This window comes from Macrobrachium rosenbergii, chromosome 41, assembly GCF_040412425.1.
Source record: "Macrobrachium rosenbergii isolate ZJJX-2024 chromosome 41, ASM4041242v1, whole genome shotgun sequence".
Lineage (NCBI taxonomy): Eukaryota > Metazoa > Arthropoda > Malacostraca > Decapoda > Palaemonidae > Macrobrachium > Macrobrachium rosenbergii.
This window is the reverse complement of record NC_089781.1, coordinates 75,400,555-75,415,238: the sequence shown is the minus strand read 5'-3', so window position 1 is coordinate 75,415,238 and position 14,684 is coordinate 75,400,555. Positions and strand designations below refer to the sequence as shown.

Below are 14,684 nucleotides of genomic sequence, written 5' to 3'. Positions count from 1 at the left end.
GCTACTCTGACATTACTAAACGTAGATCTCTCTCTCTCTCTCTCTCTCTCTCTCTCTCTCTCTCTCTCTCTCTCTCTTTGGCTATTCCGACATTACTAAAAGTAAATCTCTCTCTCTCTCTCTCTCTCTCTCTCTCTCTCTCTCTCTCTCTCTCTCTCTCTCTCGTTTCACCGCTGGTTGAATAATTAAAGAACTGCAGTTATACTGTAGAAATTTCAGGGTAGTTTTCCTACCCTCCTGTTAAACTGTCATACCTAAGAACTGCAATATTTACCATTTGTCATTACAAACTGGAGAACAAAATGACTGTTTCTTTTATTGCATTCACATTCGGGTATTCCTTAAGCAGTTCCTTTTACATATTTCCAATCAGGAGGAAGTCCTTTGTGGAGATCATTTCAAATTTCACTATTCTGTTTCAGTTCTGACCCATTTGGATCATTTATTGTTTAATTCTCAGCAACTGAAAAAGAAACTCTGTCAACGAGTGTATCTCTCTCTCTCTCTCTCTCTCTCTCTCTCTCTCTCTCTCTCTCTCTCTCTCTCAAGATTTTCAGATGTTTTAAAAACAAATAAAATAAATGGAAAATTTTTGTAACCCGGAAAATAAAATTTTGATTGTTCTCACCCATGCTGCAAAATTATATGTAAATTTCCTTTTTATGCGTTAGCTATATGTCAGGACTATAATTCTAGCCAGTTTTCCATATTTTATAGCCAAATGGTTTGGTTTTGGTTTTTTGTTCTATAAGTATTAAATTTTCTAAGGTTTCTTACGTGACTTTGATGTGATGGTTAATATAATTAAGAATGTCTCCGCTCTTCAGTGAATCTCGAGGACAGTTATTATTAATACTGAGGGTACTAATGAAAAATTATTCTACCGAAAATTGAAAAATGCTGGATAGCGCAATTTTCGTGTTATCCGTGTAACGTAATAAAACATATTAAAGTAATTATGACACCTTAAACATTTTGACAGTTAATGGGTTCTGCTTACTTGCACTAACGTCAGGAACTACGTTGTTGAATACTTGGGTTCGGAATAATCAAATAGACTAACTTACTGAGAGTCTCGAAAAGTCATTCAGCGCAACATGGCCTGACAGCGCGGTTGACAGCGTGTCAGTTCCAAGATTTGAAGGTCGTGAATACGATCTCCCTCCATGGAGTGGCGCCGTCAGTGCACCTCACTTGATACACTGTAGGCGTTGCTTAAGGTTCTCTGCAGCATCCCTTCGGCCCCTAGCTGCAAGCTGTTTCATTTCTTTTACTATACTTCCTTTGATATTCTTTCTTCCATGTGACTTTCCACCCTCTCTAACAATTGTTTCACAGTGCATCTGCGAGGTTTTCCTCCTATTACCTTTCTAACCTCCTTACTGTCAGGTTCCCTTTTAGCGCTGAATGACCTCATAGATCGTAGCGCTTGGTCTTTGGCCTAAATTCTATATTCCAGTTCCAATACGATCTGGTCGTAAACCTTTTAAATATCAACCTTTCCCATTCACAATGAAAGATATGCCATATTTATTTATTCCATATTAAGGCTTTGTCACTTTCCAAAGGCAGCAAAATTTTATGGTGAACTCTCTCCTGGCTTATATGTTCTCATTTATTATGAAATTTCAGCAGATTAAGAAATTTTGAAGCAGTCTCAGTTATAATTTCTGAATCACTTTGTAAACTATGATAATGAAAATTGGAATGATGAATGAAAAACATAATTTTACTGTTTATTAAATGCGTATGTGATCACTGCAGAAATTTATCTTAATGGTGGCTAATGTAAATAGTCAGGTTAATAGATTTTAAAATTATGTCAGAAAAATTGAGAATTTTAGTTAATAACGGTGGTTTAAGACAGACATGCTATCGTTGAGCTTTTTTGATTGGCTCATGAAGTGGATAATTTCTTGAAGGGTTTTTAGCTCAGGATATTCATCCACTATTCCGCAGTTAAGTATGAATGATACAGTAACTACCTTGCTTTTTCTGTGGAGTCACCCCACATTATATATATATATATATATATATATATATATATGTATATTTATATATATATATATATATATATATATATATATATATATATATATATATATATATATATATATATATATATATATATATATAGTACACACACACACACACACACATATATATATATATATATATATATATCGTATATATGAAAATAAACAAGCGCTTATATGTTTAATATTCTGTATCTAAATTTTACATTCAATAGTATCATAATGTAGAGAATGATTTCTAATATGGCAGTGTAGATTTTTTTTCATATTTATATCAATATCTCTCTCTCTCTCTCTCTATGTATGTCTCTCTATCTATATGTCAATGTTTTGCTCCTAATGTAACGAAAGTCCTATAGGTTACGAAGCTCCGAGGCTAAAAATATATAAATATATCATCATTAACTTTTCCTGTTATGTTTTACTCTATACTTGTGCTTCCTACATAAGAAGAATCCTCTTCTCTTCATTTTGATGGGATAGGCTATGACATCACAAGGAGTTGAATATAAACGCATGACACTGAACAGTAAATTTGTACATGTTAGTAAGAACAATCATATATCAACTGGGAAGGGGCAAAATATTGTATATTCTAATAATGCACTGGAAAGGAATGTCATTGAATCTATTTATAAAAGAAAACAACCATAATATGAATATCAGTCATTGTATAAACTTGATCCTTTATTATCAAAAAGAAATTTAAATTGTAAGGTAGGCAGTAGAGATGTATGAAAATAGGATTATCATATTTGTAAACACAGTAATAGGGTAGTAGTGTTAACCCTAGTGTAATCCCGTGCCAAATGGCACAGCTACCTTTAACTTTTGTTTTTTTTTCCAACAATTTATACTTCTTTGGCTCAATTGGTGCTTTGGTGGGCATTTCAACAGAAGTCTTCATACTGTAAGGTGTGTAACGTGCTGCTCTCTTCATCCACTCTTGATATGTATCAAATGGCACAGCATTTCCTAATATGATACTAATGGTGAAAAAAATATTTTTCTCAGAAAGGCCTTACCGCATGTAAATAACATAATGACTATGTTTTGAGAGTGTAAAATATATAATCTATATCATCATTAAACATGACTTACATTATTCCATATATATATTTTGATTTATATTATTATTTTTTTTTTTTAGTGTGATAAAATGCCTAGGAAAGAAGAGTCCACTTCCAGGTTCATTTAGATGCCTTGAACACCTAGCTTTTGATATCTTGTACACTACCCATGAGTGAAGGAACGGAAACATTTCTCATGATTACTGAACAGTAAATTAGAATAGATTTTGTTTCATTTGCATGATTGAAAATATACAAAACAAAGTTATTTGAAAGAAAAAAAAGTTTTATTGCATATACAAGTTCTAAAATTATTATTATTATTATTATTATTAAAACTTATTTTATTATTATTAAGTTATTATTATTCCGTTTATTATTCAAAAAATAAACCAGGACATATGTTTTCTGAACGAGACTGCAAGGGCCACTGACTTTTATAGTTCAAGCATCCAAAGAATTTTTGGTGTTTTTTATCATTTGATAAGATCTTTTTAGAATAATAAGTCAAAAGTGATTCTGAAAGAGTTTAATTGTCTAATTGTGATATTTAAGAATATTTTTTACTTTTAGTTTTGTTTAAAGCATGTTTGAATGTTTTGATTTTTTCCTACAATGATTCCATGGATACAGGATTTCATTATTTACGTGTCATTTGTATATATTTTAGTTTACAACTCTGTGTGAATAAATCTGAGGTAATCAGCATTGTCCCCTGAGAGTACAGTCTTTTTATTTTTAAAGACTTTACCTTTTATATTTTCCTTTTATACCTGTTCTACTCTCTGTATATTTGTGACTTCTCTCTGTATCAGTCCTCTTAATGGCTTGGAAATAAAGTCTCAGGACCTCACCCCATTTCTTATTTTTCACCTGTGGTTATATATATAGATAATCATATATAAATATGATAATAATCATATATATATATATATATATATATATATATATATATATATATATGTATATATATATATATATTATATGTATACATATACATACATGTATGTATTATAATATATAGATAGATAGAGATATAGATGATTAGCGTAGGTACTGAACCTTAATTGAACTATACATTAGTAATCGGAAAGAAATTTTCCCGCCCTTTAGAGGAATAAGCCGATCTTGTGTTTATGAATAATATATAATATATTTCATCTTTTACAACGAAATAAAAATGCCATTACTGTCGGCGAACTGTTGTTCTTTCTATTAAACTTGTATTGGGATATTCACTGGACTATTTCCTTTGTATATCAAATTTCTCGGTCAACGAAACAAACATTCAGTGAATCATGTCTGTTGTGGTCCATTACGTCTGTTCATGGTTTTATTCACAGATGTTAAAAATTGGGATGTCCGAACCTACCTCTCTCTCTCTCTCTCTCTCTCTCTCTCTCTCTCTCTCTCTCTCTCTCTCTCTCTCTCGTATCGTCGCTTTTATGTAAACGGGACAAAAACCATATTTATACCTTAAGTAAAGCTGTCAATAAACGATGAGGCAATGTGTTGTTCTGCTGTTGCAAGAATTTTTTAAAATTAAATAAGACAAAAAAATGTGTATAAATTGAGCAAAAACATTTTTGAGTCTTTAGGTCAGTGAAAGCTAAATGGCCTGGGGTGAATTCTAAAGGGCCATTAATGACCTTGTTCGTGGCCTCGGTAGCGCAGTAGGCAGCGCGTCAGTCTCATAATCTGAAGGTCGTGAGTTCGATCCTCACTCGGGGCAGAATAGTTTTTTTCTTCACCAAAGAATATTTGCATTAATATTGCAAAGTTTTTCCATTGACTTTACATTGCGATTCATGATTTTATAAATTAAAAATATTTTACTGATTTAAATATACCTTTCACGTCACTAAAATTCATTTGATAATAATGAAAAAATATCAAGAATTTCTTAAATTGTTTTCAGATAGAGTGATAGGTTTCTGAATACAGACGACAGTTATGGTACATACTCAGCCACACCCATAAATAGAGTGAAGTTTATGCTTTGTATCAATACTTCATGCTTGTTTTAGTGCATTAGGAATGTAGGTCAAAACCAGTTATACACAAAAATTAAATAAAGAATGTTAACGAACAATACAGCTAGTAGATATAAAGTTTGAATGATCATGTTTTCCAATGTCTTTGTGTTTACATTTCCACCATGTTGCATTCCTCCTACATGGAATATAAAACTTGTGAACATTACTGAACTTACCCTGACTGTATACAGTATCTGGTAATTTCCTTCACTGTAGTTTTCATCTAAAACCTTTCATGGGAGGCTTATTGGCTGATTTTATGTAACTTGATATCTATAATTGTATTTAAATGTATTTCATTCAATGACTTGCTGTTTCATGTTTTCTATTCATCACCATTATGTCATATAAGTTTTACTTAATAAACCTCTCCCTCTGTCCCTTTTTTTAAGTTTAGTATGCTTCTGTTGGTGGGAAGAGTGAATCGTGTAACTGATTCTTGTTGACTGTTATAGGTCACAAATTGTAAGAGAGAGAGAGAGAGAGAGAGAGAGAGAAAAAATTATGAATGCAGTGACCAGTGCTCCGTCAACATGTTTGTCATTGTATCATAATAAAAAAAAGGAGAGGCTTGATCGAGGTAATCCTCATCCCACCGGACGGAGCCCAATTAACAGAAAACATTTGTTTTCAAATAGCCCTATCTCTCATTGCACTATATATTTCAATAATTAAGGAACCGAGCATCAAGTTATGAAATGGTAATGAACAGTGACTTTTGCCAGCCTCGCTTACAACTGGGAAAACAGCGAGTGAGGAATATATTTTTTATAACATCAAAAACATTTTTTCCTTTCTGCTGAACAACTGCCAAAGTCAGTAAGCTTGTACTGTGATATTCATTGTACTATTTTTTCTCTAACAAAGAAAGAAATTTTAGTAGAGAATATTCTATATTATTCTCTTTCCAGAATTTCACTTACTATTCATGTAAAAGAAATACTTCGGTATGCACCTACCAGAGAAAAACTTACCATCTGCTATTATCAAATAAATGAAGAAATATATATTCTTAATTATTAGTCTACACGGCAAATGATCAGATACCTAAAATATTAGGCAACCTGTTTGCGTCTTAGTCATGGGTTATCCCTTGAATACTTTATATATTGGCAACCAAGCTTCATTTTTATCATTATTGCCATAGGACAGAAGCCCCTTGCTATGAACCAGAAGTTTTCCAAATTATACAATTATTAATTTCCATTTACGTAACTTCTAAGTACAAACTGAACTATATTCTTAAGATGTTTCAGATCAGCATGTCATAATGTAATAGCCATGTGCTACATACTTATAGAAAATAAGGAAACTAATTGTTGAATATTGTGATTGGTGGAAACTTTATAACAGAATTGCTGAAAATGAAAAAAAAAAAGGTAATTTTAACCAATAAAAGGCCTCGATAGCGCAGTAAGCAGCACGTCAGTCTCATAATCTGAAGGTCGTGAGTTCGATCTTCACTTCGGGCAAGATTCTTTAGCAATTCGTTTTGATTTTTACACACATGAATAACTTTGCCTCAAATATGTGTATTTGGCTTTAGTATTGATATTACTCAAGTATTTATAAAGAAAATCGATCAGATATTTGTCATAATTTGCAGTATGTCACTGAAATTTATAGTAAAATAATTAGAAAATATTTTGATTTTGCCGATTTTGTTGTTGCATAGTCATGGTAATGATTACAAAAGACAGGTACAGCCAACAAAACTTTAGAAAATGGATAATTTTTGTCACCTCATTGATGCATATCTCTATTCTATGTACATCTGTTTTGAGCATCAAGTCTGTTGTATCAATATTTTTCATATTATGCTTGAAATGGAAAAGAAGTACAGCAAAAAATGTACAACTTCAAGGACTGGAGATCACTAATTTTCATATTTGCTTTCTTTGCATGCACAGCTTTATGAGTTTGTATAGTTTAAATTCAAAATATAAATCTATATGCCTGAGCATGTAAATATGATTCAGCATATCTTAATTACATTTAGCATCTATCCACTTTATTGCAATGTCATGATATTTCATGTTTTTTAGAATATATGCTAGTTGATGATGTACATATTAAGTGGAATATTTATGTTTTATATGCATATATCATTACAGGTCACATTCATAACAGCACAGGAGAGACACCCTGCAGCCTCTGTCTCTCTCTCTCTCTCTCTCTCTCTCTCTCTCTCTCTCTCTCTCTCTCTATGGCAAATGATCAAATACTTAAAATATTAGGCAACCTTTTGCATCTCGGGCAAGGATCATTATTTGAGTCCTTTATATATATTGGTAACTGAGCTTTGTTTTTATCATTATTGCCACAGGACACAAACCCATTGCTATGTACCAGAAGTTTTCCAAATTATACAATTATTAATTTCCATTCACTTAATTTCTAAGTACAAACTGGATCATTTTCTTAACATCTTTCAAAGCCTTATGTTATAATGTAATTGCCAAGTGCTACTTACTTTTAAAAAATAAGGAAAAGCAATGTTGAATATTTAGATTGGTGGAAACTAAAAGAATTGCTGAAAATAAAAAAAAGGCCAATTTTAGCCAATAAAAGACCTCGATAGCGCAGTAGGCACCGCGTCAGTCTCATAATCTGAAGGTCGTGAGTTTGATCCTCACTCGGGGCAAGATTCTTTTAAAATTCATTTTGATTTTTACATACAAGAATCACTTTTCTTCAAATATATGTATTTGGCTTTAATTTTGATATTACTCATGCATTTAGAAAGAAAATTGGTCAGATTTTACAATAATAATTTGTAGTATGTCACTGAAATATTTGTAAATTAATTAGAAAATATTTTGAATTAAGCGATTTTGTTGTTGAATAGTCATGTTAACGATTATGGAAGACAGATACAGCCAACAAGACCATTGGAAATGGATCATTTTTGATGCCTCATTCATGCATATCTCTATTCTGTGCACATCAGTTTTGAGCATAAAGTTTGTCGTATCGATATTTTTCATATTTTGCTTAAAATGGAAGAAATGTACAGTCAACTTCATGGACTGGATATCACTAATTTTCATTTTCGTTTTTCTTTGTATGCACAGCTTTATAAGTTTCCATAATTTAAATTCAAAATGTAAATCTGTATGCATGAGAATGTTATTATGATTCAGTATATCTTAATTGTATTTAGCATCTATCCACTTTATTGCAAGGTCATGATAAATCATATTTTTGTTTCAGAGTATAGGCTAGTTGATGATGTATTTATTAAGTAGAATATGTTTTATATGCATGTATCATTACAGGCCACGTTCATAACAACACAGGAGACACACCCCTCGGTCTGTCTGTCTGTCTGTCTCTCTCTTTTATTAGCCTACACGGCAAATGATCAAATACCTAAAATATTGGCCACCTGTTTGCGTCTCGGTCAAGGGTTATCCTTTGAGCCGTTTACAGCATATGTTGGTAACTGAGCTTTATTTTTATAATTTTTGCCAGAGGACACAAGCCCCTTGCTATGTACCAGAAGTTTTCCAAATTACACAATTATTAATTTCCATTTACCTAACTTAAGTACAAACTGAATTAATTCCTTAAGATGTTTCAAATCATCATATAAATTTCTTAAGGTGTTTCAAATCGTCATGTCAACATGTAATCGCCAAGCCCTATTTACTTATAGAAAATAAGGAAAACCATTGTGGAATATTTAGATTGGTGAAAACTAAAAGGCTTGCTGAAGATTTAAAAAAAAGGCAATTTTAGCCAATAAAAGGCCTCGATAGCGCAGTAGGCAGCGCGTCAGTCTCATAATCTGAAGGTCGTGAGTTCGATCCTCACTCGGGGCAAGATTCTTTTGCAATTCATTTTGATTTTTACACACATAAATAACTTTGCCTCAGATATGTGTATTTGGCTTTAGTATTGATATGACTCACGTATTTAGAAAGAAAATCAGTCAGACTTTTACCCTAATAATTGGCAGTATGTCACTGAAGCTCATAGTAAAATAATTGGAAATTATTCTGAATTAGCTGATTTTGTTGTTGAACAGTCGCAATAATGATTATGAAAGACAGGTACAGCCAACAAAACTTTTGAAAATGGATCATTTTTGTTGCCTCATTCATGCATTCTCTATTTTATGTACAACAGTGTTGAGAGTAAAGCCTTTTATCGGCTAAAATTACCTTATTTTTTTATCAGCAAGCCTTTTAGTTTTCACCAATCTAAATAGTCTTCAATGATTTTCCTTATTTTCTATAAATAAATAGGACTTAGTGATTACATGATGACATGATGATTTGAAACACCTTAAGAAATTCATGATATGATGATTTAAAATATCTTAAGGAATTGTTTCAATTCGTACTTAAAAGTTAGGTAAATGGAAATTAATAATTGTATAATTTGGAAAACTTCTGGTATGTACCAAGGGGCTTGTGTCCTCTGGGAAAAATTATAAAAACAAACCTCAGTTGCCAGTGTATGAAGGGCTCGAAGGATAACCCTTGACCAAGACGCAAACAGGTTGGCCAATATTTTAGGTATTTGATCATTTGCCATGTAGGCTAATAAAAGAGAGAGAGAGAGAGAGAGAGAGAGAGAGAGAGAGAGAGAGAGAGAGAGAGAGAGAGAGAGAGAGAGAGAGAGAGAGAGAGACCGAGGGGTGTGTCTCCTGTGTTGTTATGAACATGACCTGTAATGATATATGCATATCAAACATATTCTACTTAAAAAATACATCATCAAGTAGCCTCTACTCTGTAAAACAAATATGATTTATCATGACCTTGCAATAAAGTGGATAGATGCTAAATACAATTAAGATGTACTGAATCATAACAACATTCTCATGCATACAGATTTACATTTTGAATTTAAATTATGGAAACGCACAAAGTTGTGCATACAAAGAAAAACGGAAAATGAAAATTAGTGATATCCAGTCCTTGAAGTTGACTGTACATTTCTTCCATTTTAAGCATAAAATGAAAAATATCGATACAACAGACTTTATGCTCAAAACTGATGTGCTCAGAATAGAGATGTGCATGAATGAGGCATCAAAAATTATCCATTTCCAATGGTGTTGTTGGCTGTATCTGTCTTTCATTATCGTTAACATGACTATTCAACAACAAAATCTCCAAATTCAAAATATTTTCTAATTAATTTACAAATATTTCAGTGACATACTACAAATTATTATAGCAAAATCTGACTAATTTTCTTTCTAAATACGTGAGTAATATCAATATTAAAGCCAAATACATATATTTGAAGAAAAGTGATTCTTGTATGTAAAAATCAAAATGAATTTTAAAAGAATCTTCCCCTGAGTGAGGATCGAACTCACGACCTTCAGATTATGAGACTGACGCGCTGCCTGCTGCGCTATCGAGGCCTTTTATTGGCTAAAATTGGCCTTTTTTTTATTTTCAGCAATTCTTTTAGTTACCACCAATCTAAATATTCAACATTGCTTTTCCTTATTTTCTAAAGTAAGTAGCACTTGGCGATTACATTATAACATACGGCTTTGAAACATCTTAAGAAAATCCAATTTGTACTTAGAAATTGAGTAAATGGAAATTAATAATTGTATAAGTTGGAAAACTTCTGATACATAGCAATGGGTTTGTGTCTTGTGGCAATAATTATTAAAACAAAGCTCAGTTAATAATATATACAGTAAAGGACTCAAAGGATAATCCTTGCCCGAGATGCAATAGGTTGCCTAATGTTTTAAGCACTTGATCATTTGCCATGTAGACTAATAAGAGAGAGAGAGAGAGAGAGAGAGAGAGAGAGAGAGAGAGAGAGAGAGAGAGAGAGAGAGAGAGAGAGAGAGAGAGTCTGCAGGGTGTCTTTCCTGTGCTGTTATGAACGTGACCTGTAATGATATATGCATATAAAACATAAATATTCCACTTAATGCATACATCATCAACTAGCATATATTTTAAAAAACAAATGAAATATCATGACATTGCAATAAAGTGGATAGATGCTAAGTGCAATTAAGATATACTGAATCATATTTACATGCTCAGCCATATAGATTTACGTTTTGAATTTAAATTATGCAAATTCATAAAGCTGTGCATACAAAGAAAGCACATATGAAAATTAGTGATCTCCAGTCCTTGAAGTTGTACATTTTTTGCTGTACTTCTTTTCCATTTCAAGCATAATATGAAAAATATCGATACAACAGACTTTATGCTCAAAACTGATGTGCATAGAATAGAGATGTGCATGAATGAGGCATAAAAAATTATCCATTTTCTAAAGTTTTGCTCCCTGTACCTGTCTTTTGTAATCATTAACATGTCTATTCAACAACAATATCAGCTAAATCAAAATATTTTCTAACCATTTTACTATAAATTTCAGTGACATACTGCCAATTATTATGACAAATATGTGAACGATTTTCTTTATAAATACGTGAGTAATATCAGTGCTAAAGCCAAATACACATATTAGAGGCAAAGTTATTCATGTTTGTAAAATTCAAACGAATTGGAAAAGAATCTTGCCCCGAGTGAGGATCGAACTCACGACCTTCAGATTATGAGACTGACGCGCTGCCTACTGCGCTATCGAGGCCTCTTATTGGCTAAAATTGCCTCTTTTTTTTCTCAGCAAGCCTTTTAGTTTTCACCAATCTAAATATTCCACAATGGTTTTCCTTATTTTCTATAAATAAATATGACTTGGCGATTACATGATGACATGGTGATTTGAAACACCTTAAGAAATTTGTGATATGATGATTTGACACATCTTAAGAAATTAATTCAGTTTGCACTTAGAAGTTAGGTAAATGGAAATTAATAATTGTATAATTTGGAAAACTTTTGGTACATAGCAAGGGACTTGTGTCCTCTGGCAAAAATGATAAAAACAAAGCTCAATTACCAACCTATACAGTAAAGGGGGCTCGAAGGATAACCCTTGACCAAGATGCAAACAGTTGGCCAATATTTTAGATATTTGATCATTTGTCGTGTAGGCTAATAAAAGAGAGAGAGAGAGAGAGAGAGAGAGAGAGAGAGAGAGAGAGAGAGAGAGAGAGAGAGAGAGAGCAGGGTGTGTCTCCTGTGTTGTTATGAACGTGACCTGTAATCATATGGAAGAAATGTTCAGTACAACGTCAAGGACTGGATATCACTAATTTTCATTTTTGTTTTTCTTTGTATGCATAGCTTTATGAGTTTCCATACTTTAAATTCAAAATGTAAATCTATATGCCTGAGCATGTTAATGTGATTCAATATATCTTAATTGCATTTAGCATCTATCCACTTTATTTCAAGGTCATGATAAATCATATTTGTTTTTCAGAATATAGGCTAGTTGATGTATTTATTAAGTAGAATATGTTCTCTCTCTCTCTCTCTCTCTCTCTCTCTCTCTCTCTCTCTCTCTCTCTCTCTCTCTCTTTTATTAGCCTACATGGCAAATGATCAAATACCTAAAATATTGGCCAACCTGTTTGCGTCTCGGTCAAAGGTTATCCTTCGAGCCGTTTACAGTATATGTTGGTAACTGAGCTTTGTTTTTATCATTATTGCCAGAGGACACAAGCCCCTTGCTATGTACCAGAAGTTTTCCAAATTATACAATTATTAATTTCCATTTACCTAACTTCTAAGTATAAACTGAATTAATTCCTTAAGATGTTTCAGCTCATCATATCATAAATTTCTTAAGGTGTTTCAAATCATCATATCATCATGTAATTACCAAGTCATATTTACTTATAGAAATAAGGAAAACCATTGTGGAATATTTAGATTGGTGAAAACTAAAAGGCTTGCTGAGGGAAAAAAAGGCAATTTTAACCAATAAAAGGCCTCGATAGCGCAGTAGGCAGCGCGTCAGTCTCATAATCTGAAGGTCGTGAGTTCGATCCTCACTCGGGGCAAGATTGTTTTCCAGTTCCTTTTGATTTTTACACATTTGTAACTTTACCTCTAATAAGTGTATTTGGCTTTAGTATTGATATTACTCACGTATTTATAAAGAAAATCGATCAGATATTTGTCATAATAATTTGCAGTATATCACTGAAATTTATAGTAAAATAGTTCGAAAATATTTTGAATTAGCCGATTTTGTTGTTGAATAATCATGGTAGTGATTACAAAAGACAGGTACAGCCAACAAAACTTTTGAAAATGTATCATTTTTGTTGCCTTATTCATGCATATCTCTATTCTGTGCAAATCAGTTTTGAGCATAAAGTCTGTTGCATCGATATTTTTCATATGCTTAAAATGGAAGAAATGTACAGTACAACTTCAAGGACTGTATATCACCAATTTTCATTTTCGATTTCTTTGTATGCACAGTTTTATGAGTTTCCATAATTTAAATTCAAAATGTAAATCTGTATGGATGAGAATGTTAATATGATTCAGTATATCTTAATTGCATTTAGCATCTATCCACTTTATTGCAAGGTCATGGTAAATCATATGTGTTTTTCAGAATATAGGCTAGTTGATGATGTATTTATTAAGTAGAATATGTTTTATATGCATATATCATTACAGGTCACATTCATAACAACACAGGAGACACACCCCCGGGTCTCTCTCTCTCTCTCTCTCTCTCTCTCTCTCTCTCTCTCTCTCTCTTATCTCTCTTTTTTATTAGCGTACATTATCAAATACCTAAAATACTGGCTAACCGGTTTGCGTCTCAGTCAAGGGTTATCCTTCGAGCCCTTTATACGTTGGTAACTGAGCTTTGCTTTCATCATTTTTGCCAGAGGACACAAGCCCCTCGCTATGTACCAGACGTTTTCCAAATTATACAATTATTAATTTCCATTTACCTAACTTCTAGGTACAAGCTGAATTAATTTCTTAAGATGTTTCAAATCATCATGTCATCGTGTAATCCCCAAGTCCTACTTACTTCTAAAAAATAAGGGAAACCATTGTGGAATATTTAAGTTGGTGAAAACTAAAAGGCTTGCTGAGAAAAAAAGGCAATTTTAACCAATAAAAGGCCTCGATAGCGCAGTAGGCAGCGCGTCAGTCTCATAATCTGAAGGTCGTGAGTTCGATCCTCACTCGGGGCAAGATTCTTTTCCAATTCGTTTTGATTTTTACAAACATGAATAACTTTGCCTCAAATATGTGTATTTGGCTTTAGTATTGATATTACTCATGCATTTATAAAGAAAATGTATCAGATATTTGTCATAATAATTTGCAGTATGTCACTGAAATTTTTAGTTAAATAATTAGAAAATATTTTGAATTAGCCGATTTTGTCGATGAATAGTCATGTTAGTGATTTCAAAAGACAGGTGCAGCCAACAAAACTTTTGAAAATGGATCATTTTTGTCGCCTCATTCATGCATATCGCTGTTCTATGCACATCAGTTTTGAGCATAAAGTCTGTTGTATCGATATTTTTCATATTATGCTTGGAACGGAAAAAATGTACAACTTCCAGAACTGGAGACCAGTAATTTTCATATGTGCTTTCGTTGTATGCACAGCTTTATGAGTTTGCATATTTTAAATTCAAAATGTAAATC

At 32.4% G+C, this 14,684-nt stretch overlaps 5 non-coding genes across 5 annotated transcripts; 4 read left to right on the top strand and 1 right to left on the bottom strand.

The window, feature by feature from the left end:
- Window positions 1-4,765: 4,765 nt before the first annotated feature.
- On the top strand, window positions 4,766-4,838 carry TRNAM-CAU (transfer RNA methionine (anticodon CAU)). The gene has a single exon. It is a non-coding gene; the product is annotated as a tRNA-Met (tRNA).
- A 4,055-nt stretch (window positions 4,839-8,893) lies between these two features.
- TRNAM-CAU (transfer RNA methionine (anticodon CAU)) lies at window positions 8,894-8,966 on the top strand. The gene has a single exon. It is a non-coding gene; the product is annotated as a tRNA-Met (tRNA).
- Window positions 8,967-11,660: 2,694 nt separating this feature from the next.
- On the bottom strand, window positions 11,661-11,733 carry TRNAM-CAU (transfer RNA methionine (anticodon CAU)). The gene has a single exon. It is a non-coding gene; the product is annotated as a tRNA-Met (tRNA).
- A 1,248-nt stretch (window positions 11,734-12,981) lies between these two features.
- TRNAM-CAU (transfer RNA methionine (anticodon CAU)) lies at window positions 12,982-13,054 on the top strand. Its single transcript has one exon. It is a non-coding gene; the product is annotated as a tRNA-Met (tRNA).
- A 1,091-nt stretch (window positions 13,055-14,145) lies between these two features.
- TRNAM-CAU (transfer RNA methionine (anticodon CAU)) lies at window positions 14,146-14,218 on the top strand. Its single transcript has one exon. It is a non-coding gene; the product is annotated as a tRNA-Met (tRNA).
- The last annotated feature ends 466 nt before the right edge of the window (window positions 14,219-14,684 follow it).